At 49.4% G+C, this 14,989-nt stretch overlaps 1 protein-coding gene across 7 annotated transcripts in view; it reads left to right on the forward strand.

Annotated features, from left to right (window-relative positions):
- Positions 1-3,813: 3,813 nt before the first annotated feature.
- The window catches only part of Chst1 (carbohydrate sulfotransferase 1), a 91,390-nt gene continuing 80,214 nt past the window's right edge, over positions 3,814-14,989 (forward strand). For 3 of the 7 annotated variants that reach the window (XM_076570098.1, XM_076570109.1, XM_076570108.1), the window contains exon 1: positions 3,814-3,955. The gene's annotated coding sequence lies outside the window, so the exon portion shown is untranslated. The remainder of the gene's footprint in view (positions 3,956-14,989) is intronic. The other 4 variants (XM_076570105.1, XM_076570110.1, XM_076570111.1 and 1 more) reach the window with 2 other exon arrangements.

Below are 14,989 nucleotides of genomic sequence, written 5' to 3' on the forward strand. Positions count from 1 at the left end.
TTTTTTTTGCCAAGACAGGGTTTCTCTGGGCACCAGTCCTGGCTGTCCGGGAACTTGCTCTGTAGACCAGGCTGACCTCACAGAGATCTGCCAGCCTCTGCCTCCCGAGTGCTGGGATGGTAGCACCACCAGCTGGCCATACTTAAATTTTTCAATGCGTTTACCAATAATACGAATATGGTTTTCTGTCAGTTTGAGAAAGAGAACCAAGGAGTCCTACACTGATATCTAATGGCTCACAATTGCCAGTAACTCCAGCTCCAAGAGATTTGACACCCTCTTCTGGCTTCTGTGGGACCCCAATTCCAGAAACTCATGTAAATGCAGAGTGACGTTGGTGGCCTGCTTGTAATTCTAGCTCAGAAGGGGAGACAAGATCCCCAGAGCAGGCTGGCTACCCAGCCTAGCCCTATCAGTACACTCTAGTTTGACCGAGAGACCTTAATGAATAAGGTGTAAGAGTGATCACGGGGGGCTGGAGAGATGGCTCAGAGGCTAAGAGCACTGGCTGCTCTTCCAGAGGTCCTGAGTTCAATTCCCAGCAACCACATGGTGGCTCACAACCATCCATAAGGAGATCTGGTGCCCTCTTCTGACCTGCAGGTGTATATGCAGACAGAACACTGTATATATAATAAATAAATAAATCTTTAAAAAAAAAAAAAAAAAGAGTGATCACGGATGATTCCTGATATCAATCTTGGGCTACTGCATGCACATGCATATGTGCTCACTTATGTTCAAAAACATGTACACCCTCATGAACACCGTACACACACCATGGAACAAGTGTGAGGAGCTGGAATCTAACTCGGTTGACTCTGGCAAATGTTTCACACTAGGTCCACACATCAACACATTGCACTGTATAGCATAGCTTATTAATGACACCTGGATAAAGCTGGGGACCGACCTGGGCATTAGGAGGGTCCCGCCTGACCTGTGTCTGAGTCTCTGGCACCTCTGGATATCAGTTCTCCCCTCCACTGATGTTCTTTTATGACTTCAGGGATGCTGTCCAACCAAACCCTGCCTCCATGCAGGGTGGGTCAATTTCCCTTCCGGGCCTGCAATCCCATATCTGTGTGGAAGTCTCCGAACCTTCCAGACATCTGTCTTCTAGGTTTGTGACTCCCCCTTGGAACCTGCCCTGTTCTAATGTGCTGTTTTACATTTTAAGGCATTTCTGGTTTTAGTTCATAAACTTACTGAATTCTCAGTCAGTCAAGTGCTTGCTCTGCCTCAGGGCTCTCTAACAGGCCCGAGCATGGCAAACATGGTACCAACAGGTTTTGCCCTTTACCCTTCTGTCTCCCTTTGCTAAAAACCATTAGGTTACCTTCCTAAAGCTAACCTCCAAGGTCCATTCCCTTATCTGGCCACTGGTTCACCCCTGAGACAAAACACCAAGGTCCAACAACCAGAATCCATTATTTGGCTAACCTGTGCAATCAGGACTTACCAACTCACCCTAGCATAGACTCCCCCCTTTTTCTGCTTAAAAACCCACTCCTGCAAAAAACACCCACTGCTGCTGCTGATGCTTGCTGTCTGCCTCTGCCAGATCCAGAGGATCCAGAGGCAGTCCACCCCACCCCACTTGCCCCTCCAGGGTAATAAATCTCCTTTGTGCCGAGAATTTGGTGTCTGGGTGTGTTCTGTACTGACTCCAAGGGGCTGCCTCTCCTTTACGTTGCCAGCATGTTAACTTGAGTTCAATTCATAGAATCTTTAAAAAAAACGCCGCCAAGTGTAATGGCGTATACTTGTGATCCCAATGCCAGTGTCCAGTCAGCCTAGTCTACTTGGTGAGCTCCAGGCCAATGAGAGAGTCTGTCTTTTTTTTTTTTTTTTTCAATTAAAAGTAGATGGGGATGTAGAGTTGGTTCAGTAGTTAAGAGCACTTGCTGCTTTTGCAAAGGACCCAGGTTTGGTTCCCAGCACCCCCATGGCAGCTCACAACTGTAACTCCAGTTCTAGGGCATCTGACATCTGGTTTTCATGGGAAGCAGGCATTGTAATGTACATGCACATATTCAGGCGTTTCCAAGTACATATAATAAATCTTTAAAAAGTGGATGGTCCCTGAGCAATGACACCTAAGGTTGCTCTCTTTCACATGCATGGGCACACACGCACCCCTTCTCTGAATTGACACAGAGTGTGGTTTGAATATCTGACTTGGGTCTATGTACGTTTATGGTGGTTATATTTTCAGTGACCTTGTTCAAATCCGCTCGGGAAACTAAAGTCCCCTTGAGCACTTTTGAGCAATGCTTTATCTATCCATTTCTCCCAGGAGAGATTTCAGTGTTGACTGTCTTCTGCCTGTTCCCCCTGCTGCTCCCACTGCCTGTGGCGGCCACGGAAGAGGCATTAGAATGACAGGAGCATTTCCTTTCCAGATGTCGCATCGAGCCTCGTCGGGCTCAAGGTGCTCTTTCAGCGGGGACAGCAGGCTTTCCGGAAATAGCCAAGAACTCTCCAACACGGCACTCCCTGCTTCACCGCTTACATCTGAGGCTGACTCATTCTCTCCTTCAGAGGTTCTTTCACAGTAACTTTAATTACATCATGGACTCTTTGTTTTCTGCCTTGATTTATTCTCTTCCTGCGGTTCGTGTTTATCATGTCAGCAACCAGGCTGGCTCACCTCCGAGGGCTTGTGGGAAATTTTCAGGGCTCTGGAAATAGGATCTGAGTTCATCTGTGTTTCTTCAGCTGGTGTGTGCAGACACCCCTGGGCATGTGAGATACACTTGTAGAAAGAACACTTAGCTATCACCTCGGCCACCTTACAAAGCAGACATAGTCATGTACAAAAAAAAAAATGCAGGAGCAGTGACTGGAATTGCCCGGGTTAAGAAGTAGATGGCAAAAATGGTCTCCAATATACGCATGTCAGTCAGTGCTGGGGATTGAATCCAGGGCACATGCAAAGCGGGTGCTCTACCACTGAACCCCACCTGGCCCCATCACACTTTGTCACCCTTGGCTTTCAACATCCTCTGGCTTTGACTTTGGCCTCGGCAATAGAACTTTCTCTGGTCAAAGGAATGGTGACAAAGATGTGTAAGCATGAGCTTGAACAGCGACAACCAAAACTCTTGTGCAATTAGTGCAATCAGGTTGCTTTCTCTTGTGCGCCCTCACTGTTGTCATGAGAACGCACTTGGGTTGCCCTGATGGAGGAGGACAGCCATGTGGGGCGGCTGAGACCAGCCTGGACCAATAGACGCCAACGAGCCCCACTATGACCAGGAGAACCACTCCATTGACCATTCCAAATGTACGGGCCATGGGTGCTTCCAGGGAACCCGGGCTCTGGATTTCATCTTACAAAATTCCCTCTGAGGGTCACTGGAAAGACCAAAACTAAGTAGTGCTCCTGGGACATAATGAGAAGATGGTGGCTTCTTCAGTGCTCCATGACACAGAGGGGACCTGGGGCCCAGATAAAAACCAAGGACTATCCATGTGTTAGCTGATGCCTTTCGGTAAAATCCAAGGCCAGCTTGGCCTCCAGCTCATCATGAAGTAACACGCTGTTTTCCTGAACTCTCCAATGCAGCCTACTGAGCAGGTCAGGCCTTGAAAAATTCAATGGTGCTTCCGTTTAAGGGCCTGGGAAAAAACAGGCAAAGCCAGGACTTTCCCTTTGAGTGTGTGGTTCAGCTGCATTCCCGGGCATTGGACTGGAAAAGGGCATCTGCTATTGCCTTGGGCCTGGGCTCACCTCTGATCAAGGTTTTTCCAGCACTGTTGGGTGCAAGGGATGGCTGTCACTCTTTAGCTTGCTTCGCCTCCACAGGTGCATGCTATTTTGATGGATCATTCAGAAAATACGAGTATTTCTCTGGAGGCTTAGGTTGTTACTTGGCCTTCTTTGGGGCTTCTCCTAGGGAACTCCTTTCTCTTCATTTGAGGCCATTGTCTCTCTGAAAAATGTGACCAGGTAAGCTTGTTTCTATTTATCTCAAGGTATGTGTATGGTGGTGGGGAGGGTGTGTGGGGGGGAGATATAACCAACCCAAGGCTGAAATAAGAACAATTAACTCTATAAACTCCAAGACACTATTTGGAAGACTGAAAACAAAATCCACACACAGAGAACAATTTCCTTCATACATGGGATCCATCTGGGATGTTTTCGACAAAATTCATCTTTCCTTCTTTTCCTCTTCTGCTCTGGAGAGCTCACGTCTCTACCTTTTCTGGTGGTGGGGTAGGTGACAGCAGCTGGGGTGATGGACTCTGCCTCTGACCACCTCGAGGCTCTCAGTAAGTCACGTGACGGTTGGGGTGACAGCTGCTCACCTGTAAAGTGCCATCTAGATGCAGGAAGTTTCTCGGAGTGTAAAATACCCCGTACGGTTTCATGGGTTAGCTGAACTTAGCTGGGAGGTTCTTTGCTGTGTGGTTGTGCCAGGGTCTGGAGTCTGAAGGCTGCACTGACTGGGTGCCCAAGGTGGGCCTCTCTTTCCGTGAGATGGCTGGCAGCTGGTGCTGTGACCCCGAGTACCTACGCATAGCGTCTCTCGTGCCCGGGGCTGAGGAAGCTACCCAGACTCCCATGTCTTGGACTGGGATCACGGGGACCTCACTCTCTCCACATGATAAGATTCCTTCTCATGCTCATTTTATGATTTCACAGCACGGCTCCTGTGTCCTCTGCTACTGAGTCAGTTACAAGTTTATGAGTCTGAGCAGAGAGCCAGCTGGGCCCAGGCACAGGGAAGGCTGTGTCCCTTGCTAAAGATATAAGCGGATGACGGATGCTCCATCCTAATTAGCTGGGAGGGAGCTCAGGGCCACACAGGAGCTGATATCAGGGACTGCTGTGCCTGGCTGTGCCCATCTCTGGGTCCTAGGTCCTCCTCTCTCCACCTGCTGCTTCCTCTCATAACCTGATCCCGGTGAGGCCTGTTAGGTAAGCCAAGGTGAGAAAAATGCAGTTCCTGCCTTGTATCTACAAGAGAAGCTAAGCCAGGGGAGAAAGGGAGACTGTCCGGCATGAGAGAGAAGGGAACCAGGTGGCCAACGATGATGGGACGCTTATGGGAGGGAGGCTGGGCCAGGGAAGTCTTCCCAAAGGAGGAGGCTCAAAGGGGCCAAGGAACAGTGAATGGAGGGCATTGCAGGAGGAGAGAGCGGCTTGGATGGAGTGTGAGTCGCTGTGTGGCCTGGAGGAGCAAGTGCCTGGGAGGCTGCAATGAGAATGGAGTGGGACGCTCTGGGGCGGGCCAGGAGATGCAGGCATGGTCTCGGCTCTTCCCAGGCCTTGACAAGGGCAGAACAGCTCAGAGAGGCAGAGACTTGACTGAAGCCAGGACTCTATGGCTTCTTGGTCTCAGCCGCTTTCCAACAGCTGCTGGCCGACTGCTCTTGCTCGCTCTCACAGGGTTTCCCAGCTCTGTGTCCTTGTGGCTCCTAACAGACTAAGGGTGTTGCTTTTCTGCACCATGTATTGTAAGGACTTCAGTTAAACCACCTTGGGCCGGATCAGTAAGCAGCCCCAGGGAATCGATGAGTGGGGGCTGGCTACCAGGCAGACAGAGTCTCCTCCTTCTGTCCCTGCCAGCCTCAGGACTGTGTTCTTGTCTCCATGCCTAGGGAAATGGGGCAGAAGCAGGTATCAGGTAGACCATGAAGAGACAGGGAAGAAGCACCCATCACCTTCTTGATGCAGCTCTTGAATACCATCCTCTCGGGGGAGGACCCGCCATCCTCTCGGGGGCCGCCATTCTCTAGGGGACCGCCATCCTCTGGGGGGGTCGACATCCTCTGGGGGGCCGCCATTCTCTTGGGGGGCCGTCATCCTCTAGGGGGCCGCCATCTTCTAGGGAGCTGCCCTTCACTGCCCTTGTTCTGCCGCCTCCCTCTACAGCGGTGGTTCTGGGCCAGACCCGTTTTCTATGAAACTTGACCACAAGGAGAGGGACCAAGGGCCTTTTACTGACTTGCCCCACAAGAGCCAAGGTGCCTCCGCTCTGACACTGCTTTAGAAAAAAACGGCAGGGTGGACGCAGATCCTACAGCCCGTTGCTTCCTGTCTTTTGCAGACTGAGATCTCCCCTCCTTTCCCCTGTCCTGTGCCTCAGAAAGCTGACCTTGTACAATAGTCACGAGGCTCCCCGCTGGTTGGCTCCAGTGTGCTCTGGCCATGGAAGGCACTGGCAGGAGGCTGGAGGGAAGGAGGAGATGGGAATCCTCTTTGCCCCTCTGCTTGCTTAAGCTCCTGCACACAGCTCTCCTGCCCGTCCCCAGCCTTCTCTAGGTCCAGCCACGCTCCTGTGGGCCTTGGTGGTTTCAGCAGTCTGCAGTCTCCAGCTTTCCCAGCATCCTCCTTGGCATCTTTAATCCTGTGCAGCTCTCTATAAACAGTTCATTAGAGAGTCTTCAGTTGACCTATTAGAACAGAGTCCTGTTTCCTGCTGAGATATCGGGGAACGGGCAGCTGAAGGTCCCTTCCAACGCTGAACATTTTCACATTCTGGAGGGGCAGGTGTGAGGAACTGGCCACTTCTCAGGACCCAAGGCCTGGCTATCAAGTGATAGATGGTCTCCATGCAGGGATCCCAGCTCCTCGGCAGCCTCCCCACCTCTCAAGTTTTGGGCCTTTAACTAAGATCCCTAGTTGTCCTAACTATTTTCCTGTTGCTCAGGTTCCTGCTAATAGCATCTTAAAGGTTCATTTGGGCTCACTGAATCTATCGTGGAGAAGGGACATAGACAGGAGTTTGAGGCAGCTGGTCACACTCCACCCACAGTCAAGAAACAGAATGATTTTATTCAACTCACGTCCTTTTTATATAGTGTAGGTTGGTAGGGCCCAGCCCAGGGAATGTTGCCACCCACAGTGGTCAGATCTTTTCACTTCAATTAGCTCAGTTAGGATACTCCCCCACAAGGCATGCCCAGAGGCCTGTTTCCTGGGTGATTCTAGATGCCAGGATAATAACTACTACTACATCAGTTTTGTGACAAGGGACACACAGACTTCAGAGAAATGTTTTGTCATGTGAGGATAATGTTTGTCCTTTCTGAAGGACACAAGGTGACATTTTGGAAGGGGAGTCCTTAATTTGTAATCCTGAGGGTTTTTTTTTTTTTTTTTTGGTTTGTTTTTTTCTTTTTGGTTTTTTGAGACAGAGTTTCTCTGTGAACAGTCCTGGCTGTCCTGGAACTCGCTTTGTAGACCAGTCTGGCCTCAAACTCATAGAGATCTGCCTGCCCCTGCCTCCGAAGTGCTGGGGTTAAAGGTATGCGTCACTACTACCCAGGGAGGTATTTTGAATATCTAAATACCACTTACTGGAGGACTATTCTAACAGCTTTCTAAGTGTCTCTAGCCTCCATTCCACGCACATGCATCATCTCAGATCTGAATCCGTCACTCCTGCTCGAAAGCCTTGCTTAATGCTCTTTGGCTAACCTTGATGTTGGGAGTCCCCCTTTCAGCTCTGTACCCCCGGCCACTAATGCTGTACACGGCATTGGTTCACTTTATAGCACTATAATGAAATACTCGGTGCTGGGTAACTTTAGAGCTTTCTGCAGCTCGCAGTTCTGAAGGTTCAAGGGCATGGCACCAGCATCAGGCTGGCTTTGGTGAAGGCTTCACGGTAGATGGCTTCTCTGTGGTAAGAATGTGCACGAGGGGACCTCAGGATGAGGTAGAAGGACACAGCAGCCAGGCTCTTTTCTAGCAGCCTTCTCCTGAGAACCACCTCAGGGTTACATGAGAATTGCCTTAGCCCTTGGCAACCAGATGACCTACAGGCCTTTCAGTAAAAGTGGCACCAGTTCAACACCGTCTCCAGTCGTCAGACCTCTATAATGCACCCACATCCCAACCACAGCACAGGGAAGGGGAACAGCCAGCGCCAGGGCTTTACCACAGCGGTGGGACACTTTATGGAGGAAAGGAACACCAGTGTAGACAGCAGGCGACCCGCAAGGAGGCCGAGGTAACCAGAGCGGGGCCGGTCAGATCATCCTATCTTAGGCTGGATGGCTTTGTTGAGGTTTTCAATTCTGCATATGCTGGGAAGTCTTTCTGAGAGATAAAGCCTAATGAGTGAGAAGAAACATTCACGCTTAGATTGCCCCTGGCCACTGAGAGGAGTCGGGTCAGCAGGCACCTTCTGACGCCAGGGAATCTGAGGCCAAGGCGGCCCAAGCACTTCTACCAGTTCTTTCCGTTTTGGATACTGGCTCCTGGTAAATGAGTTCCAGGAGAGGCGTCTAGGAAGTGTGGGCTAAGAGAGCAGAACATATGTCCTTCTAATATTCCTGGTACATGAAAAATCTTGTTGGGTCCAACTCGTGGCTTTCCAGGTCAGTCCCATTAAGAAGGAAAACATGGCTCCCGGGGAGGACTCCTGCAGGTGTGGCACTAATGGATAAAGTCCCCAGACTTACCTAATTCTCTAGCCTCTTCTTCCCCAGCATCCACTCCATCAGCAAATCCTTCAAACTCACTCAAAACAAATTCCGACCTGAACCTCTTTTCTCTAGGGATGTCAGGAAGCACCTTTTCTATCTTATCCCAAAGAGTGTTACCCACACAGACCATCAATCAGTCACTGACCCCTGGAGTCGGGCATTTTCCGCTTCTCTCCATCCTCACCCAGGGCTGTCTTCCTCGGGCCACTTCCCTGTCTCTTACCTCTGTAACTGCTGCTGAGAGCCAGGCTCCCAGGCGCGGGGAAGGTGCTCCCAGAGGCGACTAAAGGGTGGGCTGCCCTTCCACAGGCAGGCAGGGGAGTCTGGGTAAAGGGGAGGGGTCTTTTCTTAAGCAGGTGGGAGTAAGCCGGGGCATTCTGTCTGTTCCTACTTTGTGTTGTTGCAAGAAGCTCAAGAGTCTGGCCTTTGGGGGTGGCAGGAGGAAATGGGTGGATCGGTCCGGAGTGCTAATGAGGCGCGTTCAGCTGTTCTCAGTTGTTCCGCACAGAGGAAGCAGGAGGCCGGAAGCCTCTAGGCGAAGCTGGAAAAGCTTTCCAAGCTGGGGGCCCGAGAGTCGTCCCAGCCACCAGCTTTGGGGGACAGCAGCGGCTCCCACCGGCTTCTCCTCCATCTCCGCATTCATTGGCTGTCTCTGCCCATCAGCGGCCAGCTCCGGGCCTGGTCCCACCCCATCTGCCGCACTGTCACCCGGGATTGGCTGAGCTCTGCAAGACTAGGCTGCCTTGCCTCTCGCCATCAGATTCATTAAACAAATGAATCACAATCCTAATTAATTTGAGCAACAGAATTTATGTAACTACTCCCAGCAGGATGTCTGTTCTCAGTCGGCAGCGAGATTAATTCCTCTCTCTGGGAAATTCCAGCCGCGCTGGTCAATAAACCTTAATGATGACAGAAATTTCCCATCTGTCTCTGTTCTGGGCAGGTAACCCCTGCTACCCAGACACGGAGAGGACAAGGACACCAGAAACTCTGCCAGCCCGGATGAGTCCTGACCCACCTAGAACACACACTAAGCGTCGACCAGAGACAGGACTGCCCAAGCCAGGCTTGTTCTGAATCACCTAAACCCCACAGGAGGTGTTTAACTTCTATTTGTGGAATGAATAAAAACTACAGTGTGTTGCTTAAAAAATGGCCTCAAGGGCCGGTGATATGACTCAGCGGGCAGCTTGCTGCTAAGTCTCACATCCTGAGTTGGATGTCTGGAACCCACATGGTAGGAGGAGAGAATAGACGCGTTCCATTTGTCCTCGGACTTCCACACGTGCAATCCACGGCATGTACATTGCCTGCACCCAATAATTTTAAAATTTAAAATTAAATGGCATCAAGATTCAGAACTGCAACCACTCCTCTGGTCCCCGACTCCGTTTCTTTCCCATACCTAATTTTGCCTTTTTATTCTTCTGAACCTTCTGGCCTACAGGCTGGTCCTTAATGTCTGCCTTCCTGCCCTTGAACAAGTAATTTCTCTTTAAAACATGCCTCTTGCCCTCTCACCAGCAATTCGGGTATCTAAGTGAAAAGTGGTTTGGAATTAGTTTTCATTATGACCCCCTACTCATCTGATACCATGCTTCGCCTCCTGTGCAAAGTACATGGACTTCTTTGGGTAGACAAAATACAGTGAAAATGTGCCAGTGGGTGCCCGCCTGACTCATGTAATTAGCCATGGGCAATGGTGCACAAGACACAAGATCAGTGCACTTCACCAAGGCTAGTTTCTAGGTTGCAATAATCAGGCAGGCACAGCACCATTTCAGGTAGGGATCAGTGCTTTGCAGACATGAGGCAGGGGAATGTCATGGAGAGGGCGTGCAGGGAGGGAGGAACTTGTTGAGGAGGTATCCTTTTGAGTTGTGACTCAACTAATCACATGACCAGCATCCAAGAAAGGGGGTAAAAATGGCAAATGTCCTTAGGAGGTCAGAGGACAACCCCTGTGGGAGTCTGTTCTCTCCTTCTACCATGTAGTACTAAGGCTCAAACTCATGTGGTCAGGTCTGGCAGCAAGCATCTTTATCAGCTGAGAGTTAACTTTTTGTTGCACACTATTATGAGCACACTGCAGGGCAATTTTGCAATATACTTTTCTTCCTGTCATCAAATACTCCTCGGGCTGGGGTGATGGCTTCATTAGTAAGGTGCTTGCCTGAGTTCAACCCCCTGAGCCCATGTGCATGTAATCCCAGTGCTGGGGAGGTGAGACAGGGTGTCCTTGGGGCTCCTTGGCTAGCCAGTCTAGCCTGTTTGGTGAGTTCTGGACCAGTGAGAGAGCCTCAGATTAAAAAACAAAAGATGGAAGGTACCTGTGCACACATGGGCATGCACAGTCCCAACAAGTGCACTTTGCACACATGAACACGCATACATGTGCATACATAACACACAATTCTCAAATGTGTGGAGATGTGGTGTGTGTGTGTGTGTGTGTGTGTGTGTGTGTGTGTGTGTGACATGTGTGCAGGCACCTTTGGAAGCCAGAAGAGGGCATCAGATCCTCTGGAGCTGGAGTTATAGGTGGTTGTGAGTCGTCAGACTTGGGTGCTGGAACCTGAACTCAGGTCCTTTGGAAGAGCAAGAAGCACTCTTGGTGGCTGAGCCGCCTCTCCAGCCCTTCAAATGTGAGTTTTTTGTTTGAGACAGGGTTTCTCTGTGTGACAGTCTTGTCTGGTCAGAAACTTGCTCTGTAGACCTGGCTGCTCTTGAACTCAGAGATCCACCTCCCAGGTGCTTGGACTGAAGGCATGCATCACCACACCTCACAGGTGTGTTTTAACAGCGGCATGATGGTTCACCCAAATACAACTGTTTTAAGCTTTTTATTATAACCACACAGAACCTTCTTATACGTCTAGGTTACAGCATCTCCCTCTAGTATGTGTCCTGGGCTCAGGGACACCAGTTTCTTAACTCGGGGGACAGTGATATTTGGGTTCCCAAAAATGTTGCTCACAAGCACACCACATGGCTCACTGTCAGTCTGAGGAATAACCAGTGTCACCTTCTGCCCAGGGCTGCCTGTGGGGTGGCTTGGGTAGGGTCTGTCCCCTAGGGGCTCATGTGTTTGATGGAGGCTTCACCTCAGTGGCTGACATGAGTCTAGTGGAACGTTCTTGGGTCACTGTGAAGGACACGAGGTCTTCCTTCATGTTCACAGATGAGCACTAGAGAAATCAGGACTGTTAAACACACAGGGTTTTTTGTTTGTTTTTTCATCAATGGAAAAAATTGACACCTAGTCACCTGGAAGGTTGGAGTGGATGTTATTCAACAACCTGGTGATCTTTTGCTATTCTGTAAAGCCAGACCTCGCAAGAATCCCCTTTATCCTGAGCATTGTTTCTCAGTCAATAGAAACCATCCTTATGAGGAGGTCTCATGTACTTTGCAAAAGAGCTACACTGTTATGCTTATTACAAATCCTTCCTCCCTAGATCCTTATCCTGAGCACTTCTTCTCAATTGATAAAACCCATTTTATCTGGGAGATAAAGGAAGAGGTCATAGGTGCTTTGAAAAAGATAAGTACATTGCAAAGGAGTTTCGATGGAACCATGACTTAACCTTTGTGGTGAAAATTGTCATGAGGAAACTTTTCCTCAAAGTTTTACTGTGTACAAGTATGTAAAAACTAAACCACTTGGGGTCAGACTTCGGCAGTTTGAACCAGCCTGGCTAATAAGTCGTGATGAGCTGGGTTTCCTTCTTGCACCTCATGACTCTTTTCTCTGCTGGCCATGGAGCTTGCATGGCCCCTAGGCCACTGGGGCGCTTCGCTCAGAAGTGGTTACTGTTTACTGTAGTTGGTTCTTTCCAGAGGATTGTTACAGAAAGAGCAAGCCGGCCTCTCCTCCACGCTTTGGCTTCCTGTTACTTTTGGAAGAGTTCCCACACAATGCCGCCTGCCACCACACTCTCCAAAGAGTGTCCCCACAGTACCACCCACCCAATTGTGAACTTTAGCCACCTAAACTGTGAGCTAAATAAACCTTTTCCTATAAAGCCTTCTTCAGTCGTTGTAGTAACCATAGTAACCAGTAATGAATGCATACAACCCTCCTAAGCCTCTCCCGCCCATGCCCATTGTAGTGCAAGAAAAGATTCAGTGGGGAAGAGGAGAGGGGAAGAAATTTGTTGCTACATTTCAAAACAATATAGGACTTTAGACACATGAATGCTCTCTATGTATATGTGTGTATATATATATAATAAAAATAAAAAATGAAAAATATACATTTTTATATTTTATATTACGTTTTTGTTCAGTGTGTGTGCTCCTGTCATGGTACATGAAGGGAGGTTAGGGCAACTTGTGGAAGACAATTCTCTGCTTCCACTTTGTGTGTTCAGGAGACCAAACTCAGAACTCAAGATGTGAGGCCTGGTGGCAGGCACCTTTACCCACTGAGCCATCTGGCTGGCTACCATAAAAGTGTAGGGTGTGTGTGTGTGTGTGTGTGTGTGTGTGTGTGTGTGTGTGTGTGTGTACTAGCTGTAGTAGCCCAGAGTACAAGCCTGGTATTCAGGTGAATAGGGAAGCATTTGAAGACTCAGAAGGTAGGGTGTGTGTGTGTGTGTATGTGTGTGTGTGTGTGTGTGTGTGTGTATGTGTGTGTGTGTACTAGCTGTAGTAGCCCAGAGTACAAGCCTGGTATTCAGGTGAATAGGGAAGCATTTGAAGACTCAGAAGATAGGGTGTGTGTGTGTGTGTGTGTGTGTGTGTGCGCGCGCGCTCACGCGCATTACTCACTGATGAGAGCAGGAGGATGTGTGCTTCTGACCAAAGCTCCCCTTGTGCTTCTACTATCACTGTCCTTTTTTGGAGTGTGTCTGCCTGTTTGATCTGAACACACACACACACACACACACACACACACACACACGCCCCGAAAACTACCCCAACACACAAAATACACCCGAAAGAAAACTCAGGCTGGGGAGTTGGCTCCATAAAGTAAAGTGTTCATTGAACAAGCATGAGGACCTGGCTTTGATCCCCAGAAGAGATGTAAAATAGCCGAGCGCCCTACTCACATTCCTGGGGACTCTGCTAGACCTCGCTTCCGACCCATCTTTCCTCCCTCACCCCATCTCTGTGTCAGCCACTGTACCTAGCAACTCTCTCTACCTGGGAGCCCTGTGGCCACTCGGGCTAGGAAGCAGGCAGTTTTCACTCTGCCTCTTTGTCTGCCACTGCAATTTCTCCATTCTCATCCTCAGCCCTGCTTGCAGGGACCTGCCCTCCTCCCTACCTCCGGTCCCTGGGATCTCCAGCAAACCTCACAGAAGATCCAGTCAACCTCTTTTCTCTCATCACTTTGTGCCAGCTGCCTCTACCTAGAAACCCTAGCGGCCCCAGCAGGCTGGGGCTCAGATAATGGTTCTCTCATTTCCACTCCCATAACAACTGCTCTAGTCTCACCCCCAGGCCTGTAGCCACCTTCTTGCAGGGACCAGTCTTCCCATTCTACCTCCACTCACAGGGGACTCTGTCTGGAGTAGACCCAGCTTTCCTCCTCCTTGTGAACCTTCTCGACCCCTTCACCCATGCCCATTCCTTCATGGTAACCCCCAAACCTAGGAACACTCTCTGCCTGGGACCCCCACACCTGGCAGTGACTCAAGGTGAATCACACTATCCTTCCTGTCCTCCATTTTCTCTCCATTCTCACCCTCAGACCAGTAACAATGTGTTTTTTCCAGTGCCCCTCCTCCCACTTTAGCTGCATTGACTGGAGACTCAACTCTTGCTTCAGAACCAGGGTCCTCTAGTCCATTCACTCCGGTCTCTCCAGATAATTCTTTGCCTTACTGCAACCTACTTTTAGGATCCTCTCTTCCCACCACACCCCCAACTCCTTGTGAATCTAACCTCCAGATGTGAACAGGACTCCCCCAGCTCTTTCTTAAAGTCCTCCCAGCCTTTCTCCTAGCCCACCTCTAAGCTACCCACCAACCTGCATCAGCACTCCCTACCAGTCATCCTACCAGGCAACCCACAGCAGCCACACTTTCCTAAGATCCTGAGAAGCCAATGGTAATAAGGAATAGAATACCCATGCAACAAAGACAAGACCAGATGTCAACACCTAGAGTTACCTCAGTTATCCCAACCCCAGATGCCTGGGCATCAGTGCAATAACACAACCATTAACAGCTAGGATAATATACCTCCACCAGAATCCAGTAGCTCTGCTACATCAGGCCCCAAGAAATGCAATATAGCTGAAGCACAAGACAAAGACTTCAAAATAGCTAGTATGTATGTTCAAAGACCTTAGAGAAAATATGAATAAATCCCTCAAGTCTATGAAAACACAAATAGGTAAATGAAAAATGAAAACAATGACAGGAAACTAGAATTTAACAAAGAAATAGAATCACTAAAGAAAACCCAAAATCAGGTAAAACTGAAAATTAAAAATTTAAAGTAAAACAAAAACCTCAGAGGTAAGCCTCACCAACCAAGTCTAAGGCAGAAAAGACAATCTTGGTTATTGAAGACGAGATAGTAG

The sequence above is a fragment of the Peromyscus maniculatus genome, chromosome 4, assembly GCF_049852395.1.
Source record: "Peromyscus maniculatus bairdii isolate BWxNUB_F1_BW_parent chromosome 4, HU_Pman_BW_mat_3.1, whole genome shotgun sequence".
NCBI lineage: Eukaryota > Metazoa > Chordata > Mammalia > Rodentia > Cricetidae > Peromyscus > Peromyscus maniculatus.